The sequence below is a fragment of the Suricata suricatta genome, chromosome X (genome assembly GCF_006229205.1).
Source record: "Suricata suricatta isolate VVHF042 chromosome X, meerkat_22Aug2017_6uvM2_HiC, whole genome shotgun sequence".
Classification (NCBI taxonomy): Eukaryota; Metazoa; Chordata; class Mammalia; order Carnivora; family Herpestidae; genus Suricata; species Suricata suricatta.
The window spans coordinates 19,532,093-19,553,609 of NC_043717.1; the positions used below are offsets into that span (position 1 = coordinate 19,532,093).

Genomic DNA, 21,517 nt, shown 5'->3' on the forward strand with positions numbered 1-21,517 from the left:
AATTGAAATAATCACAATCACTTAGTGACTATTTTAATGGGCAGTACAGTACTCTGGAGGTCTTATTTTCTTCATCATACAGTCTCTATATTGATCAGTGTTACGCTGTTTAGTAAAATTCATCAAAAGATTTTTCTAAAGTTTTCTCCAGTTACCCAGTGGCTGGTATACATTCCATGAGGCTTTCAATGTATAGTGAATGTTTTCTGTTCAATGTATAGTAAATGTTTTCTGTATCTGCATAGATTTCCCTCCATAAAGGCTTTGATTGTACATAGTAGGTTTTTATTTTTTATTTTTATATATTCTAACAAAATCAGGAGTTCCAGTAGAGGGACCCGTTGGTTCTTAGATAAAGAATCTCTCAAGATTCCTAGTCCAGGGGTGCCTGGGTGGCTCACTTGGTTAAGCGTCTGACTTTTTTTTATGTTTATTTATTTTTGAGAGCAAGAGAGACAGAACACAAGCGGGGAAAGGGCAGAGAGAGAGGGAGACAGAATCAAAGCAGACTCCAGGCTCGGAGCTGTCACAGCCCGACGTGGGGCTCAAACCCACAGACCACGAGACCATGACCTGAGTGGAAGTCAGATGTTTAATTGGGCCACCCAGGCGTCCCCTGACTCTTTTTTTTAATGTTTGTTTATTTTTGAGAGAAAGAGAGAAGGAGACCAAGAGTGGGAAGCAGGCTCCAGGCTCAGAGCTGTCAGCACAGAGCCAGATGTGAGGCTAAAACTCACAAACCGTGAGATCATACCTAAGTTGAAGTCAGACACTTAAGCAGCTGAGCCACCCACGCACCCCTAGTGTCTGACTCTTGATCTCAGCTCAGGTCTTGATTTCTGGGTCGTGTCTTCAGGCCCCACATTGGTCTCCACCCTGAACTTTGTGCTAGGTGTGAAGCCCACCCTTAATAAAAAAAGGAATAAAAAAGACTCAGTCCAGACAAAGCATAATTCACGGTGTGTTTAGACATCAGAAACATGTACGTGACCAGGACAACTTCCTTTCCTGATCTTTTTTTATAGTCTAGGATACTACTGGCTGTTACAGAATCATGGAGGAAACTGAACATTCTCTGATGCTTAGCTGGTTTCATTTGGACCAAAGTCACTTTTAAATTTTTTTAATGTTTTACTTATTTTTGAGAGAGAGAGAGAGAGAGAGAGAGGCATCGTGAGCAAGGGAAGGTCAGAGAGAGATGGAGACACAGAATACGAAGACAGGTTCCACGCTTTGAGCTGTCAGCACAGAGCGTGACATGGGGCTTGAACCCGTTAACTGCGAGATCATGATCTGAGCCGAAGCCGGAAGCTCAACCAACTGAGCCACCCAGGTGCCCGCAAAGTGACTTTTAGAAGAGTGGCCATTAGCTAACCTGTCTGTTGATTAACGTATATCATTAAGTCTAAAATGTAATTGATATAAGACACATCCTGGTTTCAGAGATCTTCAAGCATGGGGGAAGGGATTCATCTTAGAATTGGTGAAATATGGTTTGATAATGGGCTTAATCTCTGTTTGGTCAGCCTATAACCAGGGACGGCATTGAGATGCAAATGTTGACTCCTGCTTTGCCCTGTAGTTAAACTATTCACGTTGGCTATCCCCTTCCTTCCTACCTGATGTTGATTATGATTGATTAACAGAAGACTTTCTGATGCTTAGGAGTAAGTTTAAACCTCTTGCCCAGTAACAATTCATTCGCCATATTCATTTTCTTTAAATATCCCCCTGCTGCCATCAACGCAAACAAGGCTGTTATATTATCATAAATAGTACGGAGCAAGCTTAACCAGTCCCCTTCTAGCACTCAGGCACCTCTGCAGAACGCCTTTTTAGAATACCACATGCTGTAATTCAAATTATCACATTAGCTATCCAAATGCACCATTTGTTTTTAAATACTAGAGTGTTTACCTGAATTTTCCCCTTTTCATTTTCCCACCCACTTCATCAGTACATTGTCACTGCAATAACAGGTTTATTCATATGCCTTGATACCCTCACTTTTTGTTATTTTAAAAATATATTCCTATGTCTCCATAATTATATTCTTTTTTTTTTTTTACCATTTATTTTAATTTTGAGAGACACAGATTGAGCAGAGGAGGACAGAGAGAGGGAGACACAGAATCTGAAGCAGACTCCAGGCTTCGAGCTGTCAGCCCAGAACCCAACGTGGGGCTTGAGCTCACAAACTGCGAGATCATGACCTGAGCCCAAGTTGGCCACCCAACCAGCTGAGCCACCCAGGTGCCCCTCGATAATGATAGTCTTAAACATCTTAAAATATTAGTTGTTTGGAAGCAGGTTCATATCTGTTTTTCACGATGCTCTCTTGAATCTTGCCTTTATTCAGACTTGGAAATATTGCAACACTTCTAAACTCCTGCCTTAAAATTCCTGTCCCAGTCTTACTCTCGAAACTGAACATGATTTCTGAAACTGTAACTGCTCTTGAAAGTAATTTAGGACCTTTAAAAATGGAAGTGTTTCTTGCCCACAGTGGAGTCTGGCACCTAACGGTTACAATTTCAGACTCTGCTGTGTAAAGTTCACAAATACAAGCCAGTCACAGTTAACACGTAGGTAAAACTCATGCTTGGGTTAGTGAATATCATTTATTAAATAGTAACAAGGAGTCTTAAGTGCCTTGGCAAATGTATTGGTTTGAACTATATAAAATTGCTGACATTTGACCGTTTTGACCTACCAAAAATAGCAACTTCACATGATCCATCCTAATGTCACAGGTTTGGGTCAGTCCAAGATTATATAAACCACTTTATCGGGGCGCCTGGGTGGCTGAGTCAGTTGAGCATCTGGCTTCAGCTCAGGTCATGATCTCACAATTCGTGGGTTCGAGCCCTGTGTCAGGCTCTGTGCTGACAGCTCAGAGCCTGGAGCCTTTCTTCAGATTCTGTGTCTCCCTTTCTCTTTGCCCCTCCGCTGTTCATGCTGTCTCTGTCTCTCTCTCTCAAAAATAAATAAAACATTAAAGAAAATTTTTTTAAACCACTATATCTACTTTTGTAGTTTTGTCTTATTTTTTCCCTCAATTAGTACTTTTAATCCAACAACCTTCTCCTTGCTACTAACTTTTTGTATTTCCAAGTTCTTAACATTTTTTTCTAGCGCTCTTCTCTTCTCAACTAATTCCCCAGATCTCTTTAGCTTCAGCATTAGTAGCACACAGAAGGCAAGTTGCATAGCTCCTCCGTGACACACTCGGTACTTAGCCTCTCAAGAGTTTGACCTATTTGGAGATGTTCATTATCCTAAAAGGTTAGTGTCATTGAATACATTCACTGCCCAACAAATAAGCCACCATAGTTCCCTACTTCTCAAATGAAAAAGGCAGAAAGAAAAGTGTTACCTTTTAATCAGTACCGATAGAGGCCATGTTACGTGATTTCTTTGTTAGTACATGATTTGGCCCAAGCATCTCTGGAGAATAAACTTAATAAACACCCTTTGGTATATTCACCTTTTATTCAACTGATATAAATCAATAAATCCCTGCAGTTTTTTAAAGTTTATTTATCTATTCTGAGAGACAGCATGTGCAGAAGGGCAGAGAGAGGGGGAGACAATACCAAGCAGGCTCCACACTCAGTTCAAGGAGTCCAATGTGGGGCTTGAACTTAAATCCGTGAGATCATGACCTGAGCCAAAATCAAGAGTCAGACACTTGACCGACTGAGCCACCTAGGCACCCTGATCCCTCCGGGGTTTTTTTTTTTTTAACATTCTACTGTCTTTGGGTTTTTGTCGTGAAAAAGAAATGGGATATCTTACATTTTATTAGAAGCAATAGAGGGGCGCCTGGATGGCTCAGTCGGTTTAAGCGTCTGACTCTGGCTCAGGTCATGATCTCACGGTACGTGAGTTCGAGCCTTACATTGGGCGCTCTGCTGACAGCTCGGAGCTTGGAATCTGCTTTGGATTCTATGTCTATATATATGCCCCCCCTCATGCTCTGTCTCTGTCTCTCAAAAATAAGTAAACATTTAAAAAAAATTTTTTTAAAAAGAAGCAATAGAGATATCAACCGTCTCTGGTTTGAAACTGGAAATTGTACCGTTTATATCTCTGTCCATTTGTATATGTAATTTTTCCTGTTTCAGGGGTATGTAATTACTATTCATGTATTTAAACTCATCCGTATGTTTGTCCTAATGAATTTGCCGTTTTTATTTGAAGTGGATTTGTCAGTAGTAGTTGGTAATGTCAAGTAAGTAAAAAAAATATTTAAATCCCTTTATAGAACTATTCAGCTCCTTACATATATAATGCTAGTCCAGGGGCGCCTGGGTGGCTCAGTCGGTTAAGCCTCCGGCTTCGGCTCAGGTCAGATCTCACGGTCGTGGGTTCGAGCCCCGCATCGGGCTCTGTGCTGACAGCTAGCTCAGAGCCTGGAGCCTGCTTCCAGTTCTGTGTCTCCTTCTCTCTCTGCCCCTCCCCCTCTCATGCTCTGTCTCTCTCAGTATCAAAAAAAAAAAATTATAATGCTAGTCCACAATAATCTGCCGATGTAAATGTTGTGTTCCCCCGTTTTACAGATATGAAACTGAGGTCAGCTTAAGTTATTTCCTAGGGTGGTAATCTAAATGTAGTACAGACCCGTAATTGAAACCAGAGGCCAGTTGACTCCAAAGACTGACCCCACCCCTACCCTTCTCCTATGGCATACTTGCTAGTTATTTAAGAAGAAATCCCTAAACATCTATGTCACTATTGTGCCTTCATACTGTATGTTGTTGTCCTGTATTTTATTTTAAATTTGTTTACTTTAATAAATATTCACTGATCCATCAAGGAAATACAGATCAAAACTACAGTGAGGGCGTGCCTGGGTAGCTCAGTTGGTTAAGCGTCCAGCTACAGCTCAGGTCATGATCTCACGGTTCATGGGTTTGAGCCCCGCATCGGGCTCTGTGCTGACAGCTAGCTCAGAGCCTGGAGCCTGCTTCGGATTCTGTGTCTCCCTTTCTCTCTGACCCTCCCCTGCTCACGCTGTCTCTCTTTGTCTCTCAAAAATAAAAACATTAAAAAATTTTTCTTTAAAAAAAAAAACTACAATGAGGTATCTGTTCATACCTGTCAGAATGGCTAAAATCAACAACACAGGAAACAACAGATGTTGGTGAGCATGAAGAAAGGGGAACCCTCTTGCGCTGTTGGTGGGGATGCACACTGGTGCAGCCGCTCTGGAGAACACTCTGGAGGCTCCTAAGAAAGTTGAGAGAAAGTTGAGAACGGAACTACCCTACAATCGAGTAATCACACCACTAGGTATTTACACAAAGAATATAAAAACACCCTAATATTTATAGTAGCATTATGTACAATAGCCAAATCATGGAGACAGCCCAAGTGTCCATCAACACTTGAATGGATAAAAAAGATGTGGATGGGGCACCTGGGTGACTCAGTTAAGTTTTTGACTCTTAATTTCAACTCGGGTCGTTAGCTCCACACTAACAGCCAGGTTAGGCTCTCCAGATTAGGCTCCACACTAGCGTGGAGTCTTCTTGAGATACTTTCTCCTTTCCCCTTCCCCTACTTGCATGCACGTGCTCTCTTTCTCTCAGGTAAAAAAAAAAAAAAAAAAAAAAAAGATGTGTGTGTATGTGTGTGTGTGTGTGTGTATGTATATGTATGTGTGTGTATATATATATATATATATATATATATATATATATAATGGAATATTACTCAGCCATGAAAAGGATGAGATCTTGCCATTTGCAGTGACATGAATGGAGCTAGAGCGTATAATGTTACAGGAAATAAGGCAGAGAAAAAACAAATACCGTATGATTTCACTCATATGTTGAAGTTAAGAAACAAAACAAATAAGCAATGGGAAGAAAAGGTGGTGGGCAAACCAGAAACAGACTCTGAACTGTAGAGAATAAACAGTTACCAGAGGAGAAAGGGGTCGGGGGATGGGCATGGGGATTAAGGATGGCACTTGTCCTTATGAGCACTGGGTGATGTATGAAGTGTTGAATTGCTTTAGCATACACCTGAAACTAATATTATGCTGTATGTTAACTGGAATTTAACTTGAAACTTCAAAAGACCGAAGTGTATTTACTGCTGGCCTACCTTGTACAGGCACCCCATGGCATGTTCTCCAGGAGAGAGACAGGGTAATTTCAGACAATGACAAGCCCTACTGGGACAATAAAAGTGGGGGTGGGTTCATGTATAGAAGTTCTTCGCAAGAAGGCGGCGTTTGAGCTGAGACCTGGATGACAAGAAAAAAGCAGCCAGAGGCAAGTCTGTAGGCAGGGTGTTCTAGACCACCGGCAAGGTGAAGGAGCCGGGGACCAGAGCATCTTGCAATAGCAAGGGCCGTGTGCGGCTGGAGAGTGGCGAGGGGGTAATGTGGGTGAAGCTGGACAGCTAGGCAGAAGCTGTATGTATGTGCCGGGGCGAGGCTCTGAATAGGATCCTCAGAGCAGTGGGAAACTGTCTGAGGCTTTTAAAAGGAGGGGTGGCATAATCCAATTTATGAATTAATATCTGACTGCTGTGTGGTGAGGCTGAATTGTGTGTATTTCCACCACTTTTGGAAGACTCCCTCTAGTAAGTGTCCAGCTTCAGGAAACATCCCATGTTTTCCCCTTTGGAAATGATGCCCACAGACCTAGAGAAAAATGCAGAAGCCTTGAAAATTGTATATTAACTAGGAAGAGTCTGAAGAGCACCACAGTTTCCAAAGGTGATGGGGATAACCAACCGAATTCATTCTCCTCTTTTGTGTGGTGGTTGTTGCAGGTTTTGCTCAGTAGCGGCTAGGAACCTAAAGACCTGGAGTGTGACAGTGACTACATTTGTGATCTGTGTTGCCCCGTTGCCCCATACTTGAAGTAGAGATGGAGATCAAGAACTGTGTTCACAGGGGCGCCTGGGGGCTCAGGTGGTTAAGCATCTGGCTCATGGTTTCAGCTCAGGTCATGATCTTGTGGTTCTTGGGTTCACACTTCACATTGAGCTCTGCCCTGACAGCTGGAGCCTGCTTGGGATTCTGTGTCTTCCTCTCTCTCTCAACCCCTTCCACACTCACACACTCTGTCTCTCTCAAAATAAATAAGTAAACTTTTAAAAATACATTAAAAAAGAGAATTGTGTTCATGTACAAATTCTTGCTAGATAGTATCAATCAGTGTTGGAGAACCTTCCACATTGGTTCCAAGTGCCCTGTTGTTTATAAGTATCATAAAAATGACCTTTTGGTTTTGGATTTTTTTGATATATTTATAACAGGTCATTGACTTCTTTAAAAATTAAATATACCTTTTACTAAAAGATTCTATCTTTTGAACTTCTGAGTGTGAGGGTTGAATTTTTTGGTGAGGAAATAACTGTGTTTGGATTTGTTTTTTTTTTTTATGTTTTATTTATTTTTGATAGAGCATGAGAGGGGGAGGGGCAGAGAGAGAAGGAGACACAGAACCGGAAGCAGGCTCCAGGCTCTGAGCTAGCTGTCAGCACAGAGCCTGACGCGGGGCTCAAACCCACGAACTGTGAGATCTGACCTGAGCCGAAGTTGGAGGCTTAACCAACTGAGCCACCCAGGCGCTTCTGGATTTGTTTTTAATTAAAAAAAGAATACTTCCAGTGGTAGAAAATACTCATTCCTTTAAAAATCTGGCTGTTGCTAGATCCACATTTGCTTTTCTGTGTTTTTGTGAACTGATCAAATTAGATTCGTCACTCATTGCTTGTGGTGATTTGAAATTGAAATGGAATATATTAAAGCAGCCAACCACACTGATTACATTGCAGGCCTCATTTAATTTCATACATTCACACATTACCGTGAAAGGCGGCTTTTTTTAATGCATGATTGTGACCATACCTTGAGCAACTCCAAAGGTCATCGGTAATGGGTGCGTAATTTGTTAGTGTTAGGTATCTGGTTTATATTAGGTGTTCCTCAGCCCGATTTGTCCTAGCAGTAAATATGGTGAGCATCCAAAGTCACCTCTGTAGCAAGTTCAGCCTGTCACATTTGGTGGTATTGTCTTACTCTTCATTGGTCAGTAGACCACAGTAAATCACAGAATAGCTGTCATCCTCAATCGAGAAAGTGCTAGTACTGCGCCCCTCTTGCACAGGGGTTAAATGAGCTGTTCTTCCTAAGAGGGCAGGCTGGCCCAGGTTAAGGCGGTAAGAGAATTACCAGCTCCACTAATAGCAGTTGCTCACAGCTGCGTGAGTCTTGGTCCCAAAAAAATCTGTAAGAGGACTTTTTCAGTTTCACGAGAGCAAGAGCATTTGTGAGTTTGCTCCTTTTTTTGTTTTTCCTTTGTTGGTGATTTCTACTAACTTAATTGAGTCTGTGCCTTTCTGTGTGATGGGCCTCCATGGTGGGGGAGAGGCTGGAGGGGCAGAAATCCGGAGCACGTTTAGGACACAGTCTCTGCCCTCAAGTAGAGCACGATCGGATACAGCCATTTGTCCCAGCGCACACTTACTAGGACCTGAGATGGCTTGAATGGTGTTCGTGCCTCTGGCGGGCGGCTCACTTGAGCCTGCCTCTCTGGTTCTGAACTTGATCACACGGAGTGAGCCCTGGGGTCTGGGAGAAAGAGCTGTTAGGTGAGTTTTAAGAACTTGCCTATAGTGTTCTGTTTATGATAGTAGGGACTTGTTCATTTTAATTTGATGATATTACTTGCAGTTTGAAGATCTTCAGACGTGTGTGGATTTGTTTTTGTGGGCTTTGATCAGCCAGTTTGTTACCTTACAGCTTTCAGTAACAAAAGGTACCTGAACCATTTTTAAAAGCTCTATTATTGAAATTGCTGGATGGGGAGGTGATAAAACAAATATGCTACCCAATTCAAGTTGAAGGAGTTAATTTTTAAAGATTTTGTTCATATATTTATCTTTTTGTGTGTATGAGAACCTTTAAGTTCTACTCTCTTAGTGAATTTCAAGTATACAATACAATGTCACCAACTATGATCACCATGCTGTAAATTAGATCCTCACACCTTATTCGTCTTACAGCTACAAGTTTGAACTCTTTTACCAACTTCTTCCTATTTCCTCCACTTTTCTACTCTCTCTGAATTTGACTGTGGTTTTTGTTTGTTTTGTTTTGGGGGGGGGAGTTAGTTTGTTAATTTTCAGAGAAAGGGAGAGAGGTGGGGGAGAGGGAAGGTGGGAAGGAGAAAATCCCCAAGGAGGCTCTGCGCTGTCTGCCCAGACCCCAATATGGGGTTCACATTCAGGATCCCATGAGATCATGACCTGAGTCAAAATCAAGAGTAAGACGTTTAACTGATTGGGCCACCCAGGCACCCCTGTTTTGTTTAGATTCCATGTATAAGTGATACCATACAGCATTTGTCTTTCTATCTGGCTTGTTTCATTTAACATAACGCTCTCAAGGTCCATCCACATTGTCACACATAGCAGGATTTCCTCTGTCTCTCATGGCTGAAAAATAGATACACTACATCTTTATCCAGCTACCCCTTGATGGACACTTAGGTTGTGTCCCTGTCTTGACTATTGTTAATGATGAAAACTTTTAAAAATATAACTCAATTTCCTAGGAAAGTAATTCATTATTAGAAACAAAATAGACGCTCCTAGTGGTTAGTTGATTGAGCCTCTGACTCTTGATTTCAGCTCAGGTCATAATCTCATGGTTGTGAGGCAGGCTTCATAGGCTAGTGTAGGGAAAGAAATAAACCTCAAAAGGGGATTGACACAGAGCTGTGCTCCGAGTCTGCATTCTGTGTAATTCTTTTTTTTTTTTTAATGTTTTATTTATTTTTGATGAAGAGAGAGACAGAGTATGAGAGGGGGAGGGGCAGAGAGAGGAGACACAGAACTGGAAGCAGGCTCCAGGCTCTGAGCTAACTGTCAGCACAGAGCCTGACGCGGGGCTCGAACCCACGAACGTGAGATCTGACCTGAGCCGAAGCCAGAGGCTTAACCGACTGAGCCACCCAGGCGCCCCGCATTCTGTGTAATTCTAGTCCCACTAGTATTCCTAGTCTCTGGGACCAAGGAAGTTTAGAAACTGCTGTGTTCAATATACTTTCCCCTTTTGTTGCTTTTAGTGTATATAGGCATATTTAAGGCCCACAGATGTCTGTCAGTAGAGAAATCTGTATAATTTTGTTTTAAGCCAGCTCTCTCTCTGCATTTATCTGGTTACAGGAATAGTTTGAGAAACATCAGAATCGTATTTTAGCAATTTTTCATTTTACCTCTGATAAATAAGTAGCAGAAGTTCAAGTCCCAACCAGTGGTCTCTTGAACTACCTTACACAATTTTTTAAAATATTTTTAATGTTTTATTTAGTTTTGAGAGAGAGAGAGAGAGAGAGAGAGAGAGAGAGAGAGAGAGAACAAGTGGGGGAGGGGCAGAGAGAGAGGGAGACACAGAATCTGAAGCAGGCTCCAGGCTCTGAGCTGTCAGCACAGAGCCTGACCTGGGTGGAGCTTGAACTCACAGACCACGAGATCATGACCTGAACTGAAGTTGGACGCCCAACGGACTGAGCCACCCAGGTGCCCTTAAAACCTTGCACAATTTTTATTGAAGATCTCTTCTGTGCTAGTCATTGTGAGAGGTAGAAAGTAAGTGGTCCCTGTGGCCCTGATTGAACATTGGTGAATTAAGCCCTTGACCACGAAACAGCACAAAGCCATGTGGAAAAGTGTCTTGGGCAGTAGCAGAAGCACCCATACAGCTCTGAAGTCCGGACTTCTGGTTGCCTAGAAATGTTGATAAAAAGCCAAAAAAAAAAAATGGAGGAAGCAAGGAGGGACTAAGCACATGGGCAGAAAAACAAGGCAAGGAGGTGAGATCCACACAGTGGCCATGACGTAGAATTAATAGTAGTACTGGAAAGGAGACAAGGAGGACAACTGGTGAGGAAGAGGGCAGCATCGGTTTGGGCGGGAGCAGACCGCAACTGCCCGTGTGTCATCACGTCTCCTGCCAGCTCCCAGACCATAGAAGTCACAGGCACCCGCATGCCGCACATAAGGCCATCAGCTGAGATTGTTCAGTATTTTAGTAGTGTGCCATGCCTAACACCGGGATCACAGACCCACATGGCTCTGGGAACTTTGTAAAAAGCTACTGGAGCAGGCCATGTGGAGGAAAAATTGGAGCGGTGGGGACTGTTGTAGTGCGTGTGTTTTCATACAGAGAACATGGGCTCTGCTTTGCCAAACGTTCTGATTCTTCAGAGGCAGCCAGAAACACGGGTGTTTCTGAAATTACCTGGTTTTTAAGCTTTGACTCCAGTTTTTTTTATTTTGTTTAGTAAATATTGGGGAATACTGGGTGAGAATGTATGAACTCTCTTACATTTACTGATGGGAGTAAATTGGGATAAGAAATTGGGTGGCATCTAGTAAGTTGAAGATGTACACAGATGACCCATCAGCTGCATCTATCCTGGTGTGCTCTAGAGAGCCTCGCGCACCACGCTCACAGAGACTTGTGGGATGGGTATCTCAGCATTGTTTCAAACAGCCCCCCAGTAAGCAAGCTGCAAATAGAAAAGTGCATATGAAATGATGTGACCACAGTGGACAGTGTATTGCAGAGGAACAAGAGGGGAAACAGGGAAAGCAAGTAGGAGGTATTAAAGTGGGCAAGAGGTAGCTTGAATTGCAAACAGTGTAAGTATACCTCTAAGCCAGGGCTGTGATGTAAGGACTGTCCTGTGCACTGTAGTAGGCATAGCAGCATCCCCGGCCTCTACCCACTAGATGCCAGAAGCACCCCTCTCCCCGCGCTCCGCCCCCCCTCCCCCCGCATCATGACAACCAGAATTGTTTCCAAAAGTCTCAGTTGAGAACCACTAGTCTAAGCAGTATATTATTGGGAGGTTCCGAGTGTACATTTCCAATCCACATATATGAGAAGGAGATCGGACTGAGCCTGAGTTAGTTGGGAGAGTGTGTGGAGGAGGTGAGATTGGAGATGGTCCCTGCAAGCAGGGGGAACACATGCACACGTCCCAGACATGCTGCATCTCGACTGTTTCAGGACATAAAACCAATTTTTTCCTTAATCTTGTATTCCCCTCTAGCTTACTCCCTGACCCTGCTTCTCCTTGACTTCTGAGATTCTTGCAAGAGCACTGTTCATCCGCTCTTACCTCCATCATTTTAGTTGGAGCAACAGCTCTCTTGCTCACACAGGGTCCCCAGGGACATCCTAATTCCAAATCCAGTGGAATCTTGCGGGCTGTTAATGTTGCCATTCACGTCCCTCCCCCAGTTGTTTCCTACTCTTAAAATTATATTTCCTCTTACATAATCAAAAATTTAAGCCACAGTTCATGTATAGAAATGTTAAGTTCTACGTTACTATAATCTAGAAATTTGTGTCTACTCTGTATCATAGAATATTACACAACCACTAAAACTCTTTTTTCCCTGGGAGGCATCTAGGTGGCTCAGTCAGTTAAGTGTATGACTCTTGGTTTCAGCTCAGGCCCTCATTGGGCTCCATGCTGCAAGTGTGGAGCCTGTTTGGGAGTCTCTCCCCCATCTTTCTCTGTGCCGCCCACACTTGTACTCTCTCTCAAAATAAATAATAAAAATAAACTTTAAAAAACACTCTTTTCCAGAAATGTATCTGTGTAGAAGGAAATGTTACAGAGTGGATTAATAAAACCAGGTTTCAGATCTTTGCAGTTCGTATACTCTCCCCCATGGTAACACACATAGATGCTTACTCACGTGAGTTTAGCAAAAGGCTGGCGGGAAATGCACTGAAATGTTAGCAGGCATTTCCTGACAAGCAGTGTGCTAGTTTGATAATCAGCGAGGAGGGAGGCATACTCAAATGCTGGCATCTCCACTTTGCCTGCATTCTCTTCCCCCTGTGCACATTTTTCATGGGTGCTCTCATCTGTACCCTGTGCACCAAGGACTCCCAAAGCTGACTCTCCATCCATCGAGTCCTGGTTCAGATTGACTTAAGACTCTCAGACCTAATGATGATGTTTCGATATGTCCACTTAGATATTGCAGGACCATCTCTCAAAAATCAGCATGTGCCCACACTGAAGTGGAATCATTCCTCTTTCCCTACAAGCTTTTCTTTTTGCCTTCCCTGTCCCGGTCATTGGCATCCAACATGTGTCCTGTCACCCGAATCAGAGGCATCCTACGCTTCTTTGCTCCTCCCTCCACATCCAGCCCACCCCAAGATTTTTAGCTGATTCTGCCTTTCCTGCAGCTCTCTCCCTCCCCCCACTTTTGCTTGCTACCCCTTAGTGCAGGTGGTCCTCTAAATAGGATTCCTGGACAAATCTTACTGGTCTTTCTGCTTCTAGACATTCCGTCCAGCGTGGTAGCCACTAGACAGCCCCGTGTGGCGATTGAGCACCTCACATGTGGCCGGTTTTAATTGAGATGTGTTGTAAGTGTCAAACACACTTCATTAATATTCTTATTGGTTACATGCTGAAATGATAATATTTTAGAGGCATTGGATTAAATGAAACATATTCTTGAAATCTTTACCTGTTTTATTTTAGTTTTTTTTTAACGTGGCTAGTAGAACATCTTAAATATCATTATGGCTTGCATGGTCTGTCTAGGGGACCGTGCTGCCACTAACTACCCCCCTACTTTGATTTGTTCTCTGCATGACTGCCACCGTATCTTGCTGAAAACCAAACTCCCTGAGCTCAAAACCATTTCAAGTCCTTTAGGATACAGTGTAAGGTTAGTTTAGCACACACTGCCTTTGCTAAAGGCATTCCATTTCAAGTATTTTTGAAACACTGTTGTCCAAATAAAGTATCTGGCTAGACTGAGCTGGTAGCTTGGCAGCTTTCAATGGGTAATCTAATGACTCATGTCTGTAGCACCTCTGCCTTCAGATATTTAATAGCTGGTAGACAGTTGCCACGCTGTACATAGATTTCAGTAGAGCACTGTATCAATGCTGCATTAGTACCCAACAGAAAATTTTTTAATGTTTATATATAGAGAGAGAGACAGAGCACAAGTGGGGGAGGGGCAGAGAGAGAGGGAGACACAGAGTCCGAAGCAGGCTCCAGATTTCGAGCCATCCACATAGAGCCCCGTGTGGGGCTCGAGGTCACAAACAGCAAGGTCATGACTTGAGCCGAAGTCGAACCACCTGAGCCACCCAGGTGTCCCATGAACAGAAAAGTTTAATAAAAACCCTTCAAGGACAGCTACCTTCTTAATAACTACTATTGACAATTCTCTGCTGGGCTGTGCACCTTGTGCTGGTGGACCAGATGTTTGAGTGGGTGCTCTGAAGAGCAGGAAGTGGCTGTAAGGACCCAGCCTCCACTGCAGGAGATGATGGTGAGCAAAGCAGGTGGGAAGAGAAACCCCAGTGTGTTCATCATACCAGAAAGATTAGATGAAAAACTACAAAATCGGAGAGTTTGATGCTTATAAGATGATCTGTCTTTGGGGGGAAAAAACATAAACAGGAGAATGTTGGACAGATGGCCAAACAAAAAATGCGCCCTGAAATATTAAATTTAAAATTAAAACACCTGTATCCAGGGGCACCTGGATGGCTCAGTCGATTAAACATCCAACCTTGGCTCATGTCATGATCTCACAGCTTGTGGGTTCAAGCCCTACGTCAGGCTCTGTGCTGACAGCTCAGAGCTTGGAGCCTGCTTCGGATTCTCTGTCTCCCTCTCTTTCTGCCACTCCCCCTCTCATGCTCTGTCTGTCTCTCTCTCAAAAATAAATAAACATTTAAAAAATTAAAACAGCTGTATGCGAACAGTATGTTGGCTATCTGGAATATGTCTAGGCTGGCTCACAAACTAAGAGAACCATGGCTGAGGATATTTACCCAGGGGGAGGTTGCTAGGTTGTGTTGTTCTGGGCACGATTTGATCTGTGTATAATGCTGTGACAGCCACCTAGACAGAACTAAAGTTGTTTTCAGATACTGAAATACTGCATTTACTTTGGCTCTGATGTTGTGCCACTGTTAAAGGTTTGATTTTTCTGTCACTGTGTTGCTTTCCTTCCTCGGGTGACTGTAACATGTTGCGTGTTTAGAGAAGGACATCTCCTTCATGGCGTAGCAGCACTGCGTTTTTAGCAGGGATGCGCTTGCCTGTATTTGCCGCTCAGTATTTCTTCCATAACCTTGTGACTGGGCTTCCGTAAAGGCACCTCCTGCACAGCTCCTTTCTTTGCTCCCAGAGCGCACTTGTAACCTCAGGAGTATTAATCTACGGTTTGCTCAGTCCCATGTGTGCACTCCTCTCCCGTGTTGTTTCGGAGGCATCTTCTGTGTACCCAGAACCCTCCTGCTTCTGCCTCCCTCCTGACCTCTAAAATAAGGATAAACCCTCCGTTTGCACTTTTCTCAAAGGTAAAAAGATTTCATTTGTGGTGTGATTGTATTCTTCCTTCTGAGATTATTTCTATTGTCAGGCCTCACTCTGTTGCATGTGGCGGGAGTGTAAGACACCCCCAGGTAGCTGCTGGGTTACTCTTGATTTCGGTTCACGTCGTGACCTCAGGGTCATGAGATTGAGCCCCACATTGGGCTCTGCACTGAGTGTGGTGCCTGTTTAGGATTCTCTGTCTGTCTCTCTCTCTCTCTCTCTCTCCCCCTCCCCCTCTTTGCCTTTCCCCTGCTCACTATCTCCTTCTCAAATAAATAAATAAAATGTAAAAAAAGAAATGTTAAAGTTTTTAAAAACTTTAGGCCAACCCTTAAAGCATACCAGACTTATTTCCTCTTAAGGGCCCTGGGAATGGTGAGAGGGGACCTTTTTTCTACTTCTTCTCTTCCCCAAATAGGTGAGACTCTTCATTCCTCACTAGAGCTCCTCCTGGCCCTCCCCACAACCAAAAACAAATTTTACTTGAGCACAGCCAACCCTCCAGCAGAAGTTTTGTGCCTCAATGACCAGTAAATCCTAAGCTGGGAGCTTTAAAAAAAAATCCACCTGCCCAGGTCATACCCCAGACCGCGCAGATCTGACCCTCTGGCCGGGCCCCAAGCACCAGTGTGCTTGAATCTTGGTGTGTGGCCGTGGTTGAAAACTACTGCTCTGCGGGTCTCTGTCACCTTCATGCCTCTCAAAGCTTGTTCCTCGGCTTCAAGTTTTGGAGAATATGGCCATCAGGTTTCATAGGTGAAGAGCATTCTGTTGTTTGTCATGACAAACTGTGATGCTACCCCCCGCTGACAGCTGTCACTTATTGATCATTTATACATCAGGCACTCTGCTGTGTCTCTGTGTATGTTGTCTTTACATTTTTACTGCATCTTTATATATATTATATTTACTTTTTGTACTTTATTCTTTTTTACTATGTTTAATCTTAACTACGAAATGGTCTTATTATTACCATTTCACAGAGAGCAAAAGGAGGTGTTAGGATAGATGATGTTGTCAATATCACACAACCAGGAAATGAGGGAAACATGATAATATGGATCACATGTTAGACCAAGAACAAAGAAAGAAAAAACTATAAAAAATTAGTTTGTGCACAAATTAGTTACACCAACAGTTTACCATTTGTGCCTAATTGTAATATATCACAGTAATGACTATGATTATAAATACTGTTAGGCAGATAACATTAACTTGGGCAAATTTCTTTTGATTATAGCACAGTTCAAATCTTTAATGAATAGCTAGTAATCACAGCTAATATTTTATTGAGTATTTACTATACACTAGGCATCAGAGTAAGTACTTTGTGTATATTTCATTTAACCTTATTGAAAACAAAACTCTGAGAGGCACCTGGGTGGTGCAGTCAGTTGAGCAATCTACTCTTGATTGCAGTTCAGGTCATGATCTCATGATTCATGGGTTCGAGCCGTGCATCAGGCTCTGCGCTGACAGCTCGGAACCTGCTTGGACTGACTCTCTCTCTCAAAATAAGGGAATAAACTTAAAATAATAAAAAAAGCTGAGATCTGTACTATGATTTTCCTAGTTTTGAGATATAATTGACATACAACATTGTATAAATTTAAAGTATGTAATATAATGATTTTATATATGTGAATGTCAAAATGCTCATCACAGTAAGTTTAGTTAACATTCATCAACACACAGTTATAATTTTGTTTTCTTGTGATGAGAACTTTTTTTTTCCTTTCTCCACTGCAAAGATAAACTAAGAGATTTTTATTTCATTAATAGTTAAGGATATACTAATATCTCAAAATACTGCATTATTTCAGACATCCGATTACAACAGTCCTACAGTGGACAGAGAGGGGACAGGAACCGACACACCAGAGTGACACCTCTGTACTGTGCACCAAAACCAATGGCAAATAATTCTCCAATCATTCTTAGAAAAATACTAAACACACTAAAAGCTGAAAAGCTTTGCTTAAAAATTAAAAACAACCTGTATATACAGGGTAAGCTTAGATCTTCAGAAACCAGATAAAAACTGGCAAAGTAAAACAAATGAGAAAAAGGGCATGCCTTGCACACGCTAACCAGGATCAGATGCACTCTCCCAGGCGTTGTGGCTGTAGCAAAAGCAAGCATCCCGCTGTGCAGCGTAGACTTACTACGTTGATTTTCACAACTAGTTCCTTATAGGTCGGTTGACTTTAATTGGGGTAAAGACCATCCGAAAGCAAAGCAGTCTGCACTTGAGGTAAAGAAAGCAAACATTCCCAGCCAGTTTTTGCATGAACATGGATTATACCGTTTAGTGCAGACCCAAGGCCAAACATTGAGAGGGTAGGATTTACTTCCAATACAAGTTCTCTTCATGTGAGGTCAGGAAAACACAATACAAAGTAGTGAGCCCGATCTGCGGTTACATGCGGCAGGACCTGATTACCACGGCCACTTCCCAGTGAGGGGCAGGAAGAGCCAGACCCCGTCACCAGGGTTCCTTATGGGAGACCAAACAGGCGTAAGAACGGGGAAGGGCTGCGGGACAGGAATGTCGTGCCTGAACACTCAAGGCTGACCTGATCACCTCGATGACCAAAATTACCCACATGAGGAACCCGCAAGGCTCTGCACATAACGTCGGTGCCCTCTCTCAGGACAGTGCTCCGGGCCTAGTGGCACAGGCCAACACCACCAAGGCCATGGCAAACCTTGTTTGAAATGAACAGTTCCAGAAGATCCCTTTTCAAAGAACAATGGATCCTCCTGAAGGAAATGCTGATGCTGAATTTCCAAATCTGACGCTGAAACTGAAGGAGAGCCTGGCACGGGGTATGCCTGCAGTGACGGAGGGTCAGCCTAGATCTCCCGGTGGGGAGACTGAGACGGCACCAGATTAAAAAACTCCCAAGATTTTACAAGCACCCTAAAAATAGGGTGCAGAATAGCGATCCTAAAAGGACTTTGGCCAAAATGACCTGCACTGGTAGCCGCAGTTGCGGAATCTGGGTGTGTGCAGGAAGGGACTCAAGGCCACAGCCAGGAGGCCCCTGCACACGTCCTCTCTGACCCCACTATCAGCTACATTTAGAACACTTCTAGCAGGAAAGACACATCAAGGGCTTTTCATTACTGGACAAAGTGAAAATCTGTTGAGGGCTCTTCCCTTATCTCTTATTTTTAGCTGCTTAGACAGTTACCAAATTAGTCTCTGAAAGAAAATTACAGATTATTGGGTCCAAAAGATACAGGATTCTTCCGTGAAAAGCGAGAAAAGAGTATTGTTCCTTGCAATACTGGGATCGACGTGTCACCGAGGCACTTCAGAACTCGGGGAAATTCTTTTGTCCCCATAGACTGACAGGCATGAAACGGAATCCTCAGAAAGCATTTACAGAAACACGGTCGCCCTGGGCAGGAGGAATGACACGTCACGTGCGGACGGACTTGACCACTGCTCGCAGGCACTAGAGGAACACCTGTGCGCCCAGGATGACGGGGGCGGCAAGTGCTCGGAGCTGCTCCGTGGCTTCGTCCGGAGCGCGAGGTCTTGGGAGGCCGGGCACAGGCTGAAACGTCTAGCCCCCTCTGCTCTCAGAGCGGGGAGGGTATCTGTCCATCCTGTGGCCTCCAGCGGCACACGCAGCGATGGACATTCGGACGTGCTCGCTGAGTGGAGCAGCCGGACGCCTGCCCTGCTACATACAGGCAAGGGGGGCTTCCTTCCTTCCTTTCTTTTTTTTAAAGGTCTCTTGACTTAAATGCTCCCATCCTTACTAATTTCCACAGAAAACTGTAAATTCGGATTGTACAAACAAGGACAACTTGAAGGGGATTTGGTGTTTGATCCCTTCTTCGATGCAGTTGCAAAGGTTTTTTTTTCCTACTAGTTTTTATAATTGTCTTATATTGCACATAAATGAATTATTTAGCATAATAAAACACACCTCTGTATTGCTGTTAGTTCTACTTAACCCCAAATTTCCCCCCTTCTCATAACTGTTCTAGAGCGGAGTGAGGTCACGTCTCTATGTAGATCTTGAAAGGCCTGCACAACCCACTTAAAGATCACAAGAGCTGCCCGGTCCACTTTGTGATTTAAAAAATCCCCCCAAAACCACACGACAACATACAGATAACGATCCAAATGGAAAAGTTAATGTGCTGTAATGATATTTGTTTTGCAACATCAAAAGCTGCAGAGATACCGAATAGAATTTGCCTAAATCATAAATGGTGAGATTGGAATATGCACGTACAAATCCCGGCGCGGTTCCCCAAACCGGAAGCTCTCTCGGAACACACAGGTGCAGCGCGAGCCATCCGGCCCCACGGCTCAGTACTCCCACTTGTCAGACTTCAAGTCGAGGTGGCTGAGGATGCTCTGGGCCAGCTGCACCGCCTGCTTCCGGGCCACCTTGCAGCGCTCCTCCCCCTGCGGGTCCACGGCGTCCAGCGCCAGCAGCTGCTTGGTGAGCAGTTCCTCCAGCCAGGTGTAGTTCTTGTCCTTGCGGTTCCCGTCGAATGAAAGGATCTCCCCCTAGATCTCTGCCAGGTTCCCCAGGATGCTCCAGACGGCCCTCTGGGGCGGGGGCTCTTCGGACGCCAGCGACGTCCTCTTGTCCAGGGCCTCCTTCAGGTCGATGTGGGTGATGAGGGTCTGCACCTCGATCACCGCCCTTCTCCACGCCTCCTGGATGCGAGGGTTCTTCTCCAGACTCATCTCGTCCAGCTGTCCGATCAGGCCCTGCAATTCCGTTTTGGAGCTCAGGTACAGTTCGGGAGGGTTCTGCGCTTGAAGGAACTCGTTCTTTATATCCCTCATTCTCTTGAGGACCTTTTCTGCCTTTAAGATGGAATGATTCTGTCCCAGGTCAAATGCGTGGGTGGTGTCTCCTTCCTCTTCTAGATCCAAATATTTCAGTAACTGGTTGATGTCTTGCACAACCTCGCGGCAGTAATTTCAGATCTCCGTGTGCCCGCACACGTCCAGAGCGTCCAGATCCGCGATTAGCCCCGAGAGCACGCAGGAGAGGTGCCTGCAGGTCTTGTTACTGTTCACGCCCATCAGAAGCGCAATCAGAGTGCCCTGTCCTTGTTCACCTCACACATCACAGAGTTAATTTTGGCAACTGAAGTGTGCGGGGCCTCAGAGAGCGGCAGGGAAGGCTGTTTTCTTGTGCAGTCTTCGATGATCTGCACCATACAGATTTTGGTGAGCGCGTGATACCGCGCCTTGCGCAGGGAGATCTTCCCCCCGGTCTTGACGTGGGTCAGCCTCAGGATGATATCTTGGATGCTTTCTTCAAATTCATCAGTTACGCAGTTGCCCCCACTGTAAAAGGGCACAATCTTCTCTTTCACCAGGGACTGGGCTTCTTGAAAAATGTTCTGTATTTCAATGTGGTGCGGGTGGTTTGCATTCTGTTCTAGCTCTTTGAGAAGACACTCTGTCTCTTGGGCCGCCCTCTTTCTTGCTTGCTGAATGTCCCCTTTTCCTTCAGTATCCACAGAGTCTATTTCAAAAAGCTGTTTTGTTAGAATCCTCTCCAGTTTCTTGTAATTCTTATCATCTGACAGACCACTGAAGCCAATTACTTGCTGTTCTATACTTTTTACTTCCTTTTGGACCTCCTGAAGCCTACTAATAGAGGGGTGTTGATTTCCCATATCCATACTTTTGCTGTGTTCAGTTTTACAAGCACCGTAAGAGGTCTAAGCTGGTTTGGTCTTGGCTTCCCGAGGGTGAGATGGTGAAGTGGAAGGTCAGCCCTTTATGGGGTGCGGCACCGGAGCTGGGCCCCTAGCTGCATCCCTCTCACCCCTGCCGGCTAGGTCTGAACCCAGTGCCAGTGAAGGGGTTGGCGGTGGCACGGTAGCTACTGGCCGCAGCGGCCGCTCCAGGCCTGGTCCCCGACGCACCCGCTGGCCCTGACCTCACAATGGGCTGCGGGGGGGGGGGGGGGTGCTGCGCTGGGCCGGGGCGCGAAGCCCCCGTGTCCCCCCCACCGCGGGAGGAGGCCTTGGGGGGGAGGTGAGCAGCTGCTAGCCCACCGCACCGCACTCACCTGTCTTGTGATGAGAACTTATAAGGTCCACTCTCTTAGCTACTTTCC

General features: G+C 44.4%; 1 protein-coding gene and 1 pseudogene across 2 annotated transcripts in view; one reads left to right on the forward strand and one right to left on the reverse strand.

Annotated features, from left to right (window-relative positions):
• POLA1 (DNA polymerase alpha 1, catalytic subunit) overlaps positions 1-21,517 on the forward strand; it is a 302,841-nt gene that overhangs the window by 250,614 nt on the left and 30,710 nt on the right. The gene's annotated exons all lie outside the window — the stretch shown is intronic.
• On the reverse strand, positions 19,738-21,110 carry LOC115284109 (annotated as a pseudogene).